Source organism: Notamacropus eugenii, chromosome 5 (assembly GCF_028372415.1).
Source record: "Notamacropus eugenii isolate mMacEug1 chromosome 5, mMacEug1.pri_v2, whole genome shotgun sequence".
Taxonomy (NCBI): domain Eukaryota; kingdom Metazoa; phylum Chordata; class Mammalia; order Diprotodontia; family Macropodidae; genus Notamacropus; species Notamacropus eugenii.
The window spans coordinates 23,955,712-23,963,568 of NC_092876.1; the positions used below are offsets into that span (position 1 = coordinate 23,955,712).

The 7,857-nt window shown below is 50.6% G+C and overlaps 1 pseudogene; it reads right to left on the reverse strand.

The window, feature by feature from the left end:
- Window positions 1-1,225: 1,225 nt before the first annotated feature.
- LOC140508538 (sialic acid-binding Ig-like lectin 14) lies at window positions 1,226-7,042 on the reverse strand (annotated as a pseudogene).
- Between the last annotated feature and the right edge of the window lie 815 nt (window positions 7,043-7,857).

Genomic DNA, 7,857 nt, shown 5'->3' on the forward strand with positions numbered 1-7,857 from the left:
GATTTTGAAGACACCAAGGAAGGAAAATGGGGTTTATCTAAAAGACAACGTATATGACAATAGAGATTTTAAAATAAAGAAATGTACAGAAGACCTAACCAAGACTGAGGAAGAGAACGGATGAGTGTGCCCCATACAATAAAGAGTAAGAACTGCTCCTGCTTAGAGTGAGCAGACGTGGGGAGGGGTAGTCTAGATCTGATGATCCTTGTTCTAATCATCCTTCCTCCTTGGAGGCTGCAGGAAGAGCCAGAGACTGAGTGATGAGTTAGAGACTTAAATCAGGACTTGGGCATTCACTGTGACCATGAGTTGGGAAAGTCTGAGAAACATTGAAGAGACATTATCCCAGTGAAGCTTCACAGAAACTCAGAGTGAGGCCCTTGGGGACTTCTCTTTCCATTTTATACGTAAAGAAAACAAGACTAAGAGAAGGTAAATGTTTTATTAGCCTGTTGTCCCATGGGAGGAGGGTTCCACAGTTGCCTGTGAAGCCATGCCTTCCTGGCTTGGGACCAAATCTCTGACCCCAAACCATAGGACAAGGGCCAGGTTAGCAGGTCAGCAGGCGTGGGGATGACTCTCGAGACAGATAGTGGAGACTCAGCTGAGAAACATGGCAGCTGCAATCGCTAACTCAATCCTAGCCTGCTTGAGAGGAGGCCCTGGATCTGAGAGGAAGCAGGGAGTGGTACAGCTCGCCTGGTTCTGATCCACCACATCTGGAGAGCTAGGATCACCTGTGGGGACCAGGATCCAGAAAGGACAGTGATCATCTGGGGATGACTGAGCAGAGGAAACCCAGGCTGGAGAAAGAGCTGGAGATCATGCTTTAGTTAATGAGGAGATGGGCCTGTGGCTGTTCAGAGGAAGAGGAGACCCAGGGGGGACCTAAGAACTGTCCTCTAGTCCTGGAGGTTGGTCCTGTAGATGCAGGGTCTGACTAGACTTGCAGGTTCCCTGAGGGCAGAACTGGGGCCATTGAGTGGAAGAGACAGGAGGCAGATCTTAGCCAGGTTTAAGGCCAAGAGCCATCACAGAGATGACTGGGCTACTTCTGGAGCTGCCCTTAGGGGCTTTCTGTAGGAGGAACAGAACCAGTGTTGGTCACAGCTGGAGGATCCAGAGGTATAAGGCCAGGGGGCAGGTAAGGGACGACTCCAGGGACCATTTCTAGGAAGAAGACTGAGAAGGGGTTCAGCAGGGAGTGAGAGGCATGGGATGCCATGGGCTTGTGGGTCAGAGGGCAGACACACTCACCTGGTGTAATAGAGCCAGGTGAGGCCATAGGTGAGGAGAAAGCCAGCCCTCATGAGGGCTCCTTGGAGCAGTGTGAGCACCAGGGGCCATGAGTTTTTCTGTGCAGAGAAGACTGTGGGAGAGAGAGGGGCAGGGCACGGTTGGAGGGGGCTCATTGTCCCCCAGGTCTCAATCCTTCCCCTCCAGCCTCACTCTGTCTCAGGAGAGCAGGATGCTCCTGGAATTCCCAAGGTCCCAAACTGTCAGGCCTTCTCTAGGGTGGGAGATAGAGTCAGGCCCCATGGGCACAGTGCAGGGCTCCAGTCTCTGATAATGCCCTTCAATACCTCTCCCTGCCTGATTCTAGGGGTTGTTGTGTGCTCAGGTTGGGAACAGAACAAAGCAGGCTAACTGACCCCACTACCCTAATCAGCAAGGGCATGACCTCAAGAAGGGCTTTCCAGCCCAAATATTATGGGGGCTACTCCCCAACATCTGCCTCTCCTAGACCCTCCCCTCACTTTTTAAGATGGTTCAAAGATCCCAAGAAGTCCCTATGAGGATGGTTAGTATGGGAGGGCACGACCTCCATTAACTCCAGGCCAGGGAGATGGCCTGCTTTCCATGACCAATTCTGGTCTGCATCAATCCAAAATTATTCTTCTCCACAAGACTGGCATGAATTCTCTATCCCACACTTAGCTAAAGTTGAGCTAAGTTGTATCTCTGGCATTCCTCCCATGGGCCAGGTTAGAATCAGAGCAAACCAACACAGGTTTGTCAGTCAAGGTCTGGTCTTGGTGAAACCTATCTAGTCTTTGTAATTACAGTATCCCTTTCTCACTCTTCACCAACCACCCCTTTAATATTCTATCCTCAGATTTCCCAATAACTGAGGTAAAGTTCACTACCCTGTGCTTTCTATGGTCTGCTGTCTTCCTCTTGAAAAAACAAACAAAGAAAAGGAATCAATACATTCATCCATCTCCTTTCCTACATAGTCCACAGTCTTTGATACCCTATGGAGAGAGTTTCACCAATATCTGTCCATTCATTTAGTGACTAAGTTCATCTGGGCCTGATGTTAATTCTCATGTTGGAGTTTGTTTCACATACTCAGACTTAGATCCAAAATCCCCCTAGATGAGGTTAGAAGATCATGGGAGCATTGAAAACAAAGCATTTTGGGATGTCAGCAAACCTTATGGGAATGAACGATCTGCTGTCTCCTTTGGTAAAGGAAGTAGAGATGAAGGCTGGTGTGTTTCAGACTCCAGTCTGTGACTCAGACTATTGACTCCTGTGCTAGGCTCTTCCCAGGACATGTCCCTGGCCTCACTGGGCAACCCCTGACACCCCTCACCCTACGCTCTCTCTTCTGGCCTCTGCTTGCTCTCTGAATCAGGCCCCTCACACCTCTCCCTTCCTTCTGGTGCCCCAGCCCTCCTACCTGGCAGCAACCAGACACTGAGACTGTCCTCCCTGTGGGAGGTCTTCAACTCACAGTAGGGACTCAGGTTATGACGGGGTCCACCTTCACTCTCAAGCTGCTGTTGGTCCAGGGCCCAGACTGGGTTGATCTCACCTGGAAAGTGTCAGTGCTACTGCCATCCACAGGATTCCCCCCTACCCACCAGTGCAAGGACAGGGCTGGCTCTGCTTGGACAGAACAGGTATAGAACAATTCCTCTTTAACCCAGGAGCAAGAAGGGATGAGTATCCTTGGGGCATCTGTGAAAAATACAGGAGACCTCTCCCCTCTCAGTGGAGGACACTCTCCTCTCCCCTCCAGAAACCATGCACCCCATGGTACCCTGTCCCCTCACACTCACACTGCACAGAGACCCTGAGGGAGGCCTGCTTGGAGCCCAGAGGATGCTGAGCCAGGCAGGTGTAATTGCATCCATCTGCTGGCCCCAGGTGGGGCAGATCCAGGTGCAGGACTCCATCCTCTGAGAGCTGGGAAGAGAGCAGGGTTTGGTCCGCCAGGATCAAGCTCAGTGTAGCAGGGGGATTGCTGTTGGTAGCACAGAGCATGTGAAGTGATCGTCCCTCCTGCACCACAAGAGCTGAGCTGTTTCCTGGGGCAAAAACTGAAATAGGACAGGATGGCCCAGGGGTGAGAACCTGGAGGGACCTCAGACACCCCCTTCATTGCACCTAGGACAGACCTGGGAGCTAGAAGACAGGTGTGACTTCCCCAAGATCCCACGAGAAAGGGGTGAGTGGAAGAGGACAGGACCCCAGGCAGGAAGGGAAACCCCAGGCCCAGCCCAGCCTGGCTTCCTGCCCTCTTCTCCCTGCTCTGCATCTTCCCTGGCTGCTCCCCAGACCTTGAAGGCCTCCCCTGCCTCTCCTGCTGCCAGGGCATCCTCATCCTGGGTCCCACCTTCCTGCTTCTTCCTTCTTTCCTTCCTCCTTTTCTACATTCCTTCCATCTTCTCTCTTTTTTCTTTCTTTTTTCCATTCCTTTATGTTGAGGTGTAAGCTGGGTTTTCACTTGAAAGGTCTCGGGTCAGGTAAAGGTGAGGGCTTCTAAACCACAGAGCTCTCAAGAGGCCCCCCCAGGGAATAGCTGGGAATTGAGGAGTGAAACAAGAGCTGTCTTGTTTTTCCACCTCTTCTCAGTGGAAACTTGCTGGGGAGAGCATCTCACCCTTGAGATTGGTCCTTGGTCTGAGCACATCTGTTGTTAATTGGCTAAGGGGCTGAGAGCATGCATGGTGTCCACGAGCTAACTATGTGCTGGGAGAGCTTAAATGGGGACAGGAAACCCTGAGGGCTCCTTTTCCTTGCTCCTCGGGAGGGAGAAGGGGGCTCCCACGTGGAGCTCCCGCGGGGAGCATTAGCCCTGCCTACTGAGAGGGGGTTGGGTTCCTCTGTCCTCTGGAAGGAGAAGGGGTTTCCACGGGGAGAACTTGTCCCGCATGCTGACATGTAGCTGATATCCAGAATAAAGCCTACACCCCTCTTTGACTCTGGAGGTCTCTTCTCTCATACGTTTATCTGGCTGATCACCAAAGACCTGAGTTAGGTAAGAAGGACCCTGCAGCCCACGGCAGGTAGGCCAGACACCTTTATTCTTTGTTTATCTTTCTTACATCTTGCTTTCCTTTTTCTCTTTTCCTTCCCTTTTCCTTTCTATTTTCTTTTCTTCCCTTCTTCCCTTGAATATTTATTCTTCTTTCATTCTTTTTCTTTTCTCCTCCTGTATTTCCATGGGATGCTTCCTTCCTAGGAGCCCACTGTAATTACTACTAGGTTCCAGTTTCCCATATCCAGCAGTGCTGGGACCTCCAGGCCCACAATGCACCTGCCCCTGACTGAATGGTTAAGGCTCAGCCTGCATGGACAGACTCCTGTGCCCACTGACAGCACCTCCTTGACCCATCTCCCATGGCCTCCTCCGACACAAGCCCCTCCAACCCCCAGATCCTCCCTGAAACCAACATCAATGCCTCAGGGAGAAAAGCCTCCCCATTTGGCCTGGACTGCAGAGAACCAGATCAGGGACCCCAACAGGGAAACCTTCATGGATCCAGTGGACCTAACACTGTCCTGGGAGCTGGACCCCAAGGAGGACCTTGTTCCTCTTAAAGTTTGGTGGAGTGGAGAAGTCACTACATTCAGTCTCTACATTTAGAGTTCACACTTTTCTGGTGCTGAGACCTGTGTGAACTAGGCCAGGCCCTGCTCACAGCTCTGAGCCTTAGTTTTCTCATCTGGAAAGTGGGGATAAGAATTCTCCCACTTCCATCTCATGGGACCGTTGGGATGAAAACGGTTTCTAACCGTTAAAGTCAAGAGTGAACATGATCTGATGTAAATCCAAGGGGAGAGGTAGTCCAGACCAAAGAGTACATGGGCCTGCAGAGTAAGTTCCTATTTCTCCTGTCTCCCTCCTCTCCCTGACATCCACACCCACCCTCAGGGTAGAAGCTGAAGCTCCAGGATCCCCTCCCTGCCCTCCCCCAGGGGCTCTGCTGATACCTGTTGTCCTGTTGTCCAGGGCCGTGGTGATGGTCACATTCTGCACAGCATCTGCAACAGAAGGACCAGGCTTACTGGGGATAGGGCTCTCTGTCCTACCTACCATCAGTGAGGGAAGAAATTGAATTCCAGAATCAAGGAATATCAGAGTAAAAGGCTCTCAGAGACCATTCAGGCTAACTCTACATGACTGACTCTGGAATATGAAACCATTGATGCTGAGAGAAAAAATGGAAGATCCCAGTCTGTGGCTCTGTTGAGAACCAGCTTTCCCTAACCCACACAGGAAAAAGGTATTCAGTTTCCCCAGGCCAGGGACCACCACCCTAGGCTCTTAAACCCCCTTCTCTCAGCTCCTCACTGGAAGATGAAGGAGTCCTGCCTCCAGCAATCACAGGACACATGGAGTTGAACAGTTCTCTCTGAACTCAAACTGCTTCCAGGAAAGGTGACATGACAGGTGAGGTTGGTGCCGTGATGATGGTGCCCAAGAATGAAGGAGATCATCGAGGCGGAGGAAGCCTCAGATATTTGTGGCTTGGAGGAGAGGGCAGCCCCCATCCAGGAGAATTTCAATGGCCTGTTTTCCCCACAAGCCCAAGGAAATGTACATTTCAGAGTCACTGGGTTCTCTAACTCTAGCATCTCTGGAATAGAGATGTCTGGTCTCTGGATGAAGTCTGGGGAGGAGAGAGGCAGAGAGTCATGAAGTGGAGAGGAGAATTAGGTGTGAAGTGTCCTTTCAAATACTGGTACCTACACTATTCCCCAGGTCCCTATTGTATTCCCAATCATAATAGGACCACATTCAGTCCCCACTCCCTTTACAGTCTTCTGGGCATCCCTTGTCATCCTCAGGACTCAAGTCACTCATGGATTATTAATCAAGAGGAAATTGTAATAAAGGGAATAAAGAGCAAGTCGTTCATTATACATAAAGGGAAAATGAGTCCCAGAGAGAAAGGGAAAAATTACAGGACAAAATTCCCCAAAGAGAGTCAGTCAGAAATATGGAATTTGAATCTCCTTCCTTTGGCAGAAGCTTTCTAGTTCTTTCCAAAACAAAGATGGCCCGTGTCAGTCTTGTCTAGGGTCCTGGTTGCTCCCAAAGGGGATCCCATCACATTCCTTCCCTTTTGCAACTCTGAAGCTTTAGACAGACTCTTCACACACCTCCCTGGGTCTGCCTCTTTCCTTGAGTGAGTTCCCCACATGGACTCCATGTTCTCTCACTCCCCCCACAGCGAGCTTCAGGATCTCAAGGCCAGCCCATTCCTCAGACCTCCATGCCTCATACAGTGAGAGACTCCCAGGAGAGGAGCTTCCTACCTGTCACATGCACGTAAAGCAGCTGATTTCGGTAACTGTGTTTATAAGATCCATAGACAACAAAGAAGTATCTTCCCCTGTCTGAGAATCAGGCATCTGTGATTCTCATGGAGGAATTGTTCATCCTAGTATTCCCAACAAGAAGGAATCTCCCCCAAGCTTGTTGTTCCACCTTTCGATTTGGGTCATTGGTGGCCACGAGCCTGTGATATGAAATGTCAGAACCTTCTCTGAACCAGAAGCCATAAATGGACTTGTAATAGAGTCTGAGTATATCAGTGTTGAAGGTGCAGGGGACTTGGGCACACATCCCCTCCTGCACAGTCACTGAGGGTGGCTCCTCCAGTCTCTGGCAGAGGGACCCTGAGGGCAGAGAGACACCAGGCAAGCATTTCCAACTCTTCTCATTCCCTCAGACCAGCCTCCCTCTGCCCCAGTACCACTCACCCTCCAAGAGCAAGGGCAGCAGCAGCAGTAGCAGCATCTGTGAGATAGTAGAGAGCCAGGCTCCACTGGGGTCCTCTCACTCCCTGAATAGGATGGCTCCCTCTGGGCATCTGTGTCAGGCTGAAGGCAAAGAGGAAGATGAAACAGGAAATCCTTGTGTGGAGAGTGAGGGAGAGAATCATCCTCAGAGGAGGAACCCCTGTCCTCTCCCCATACTGTGCTCCTGGCTTCCTTACCTGAGATAAGTGGGGGTGGGGTCCCTGTCCTGGGCCAGCTGCAGGGACAGTCAGGACTCAGATGCTGGGGGAGGAGAGATCTGCTGCACAGACTGGGGACATGGACGTTTTCTGGGTTAGCGTGTCTATGTGGCTGACGGGGACCAGTGACCAGTGCCTGGCCAAGAGTTGGTGCTGACCATTAAACACTGCTGTCCCTGTCCTGTGCAAGCTGAGATGGGATCAGGAAGACCTGAGCTGAAACCCTGCCTCAGGTATTTCCTGTCTTTTCTCCATCTGAGCCTCAATTTTTCCATCTGTAAAATGGGAATTAAAAAAGCACCTGTTTCTCAACCCTGTTGTGTAATTGAAGTATGATAAGTGTTTTGTAGACTGTGAATCACTGCAGAAATGATGGTGATGACTATTATTCCTTTTCTTTCCTATAAGACCTCTCTGATCCACCTACATGAGCCTTGGCCTGCTTTTTGTATGACATTCCATCTCCCATCTGCAAGCCTTTGCGTGACTGAACCCCATCCCTGGAAGGCTTTCACTCCTCACTTTCTTTTTTCTGACTTGAACCAAACCTCAGCTCCAATGCCACTTCCTGATTCATTTTCCATTTATTTTTTTC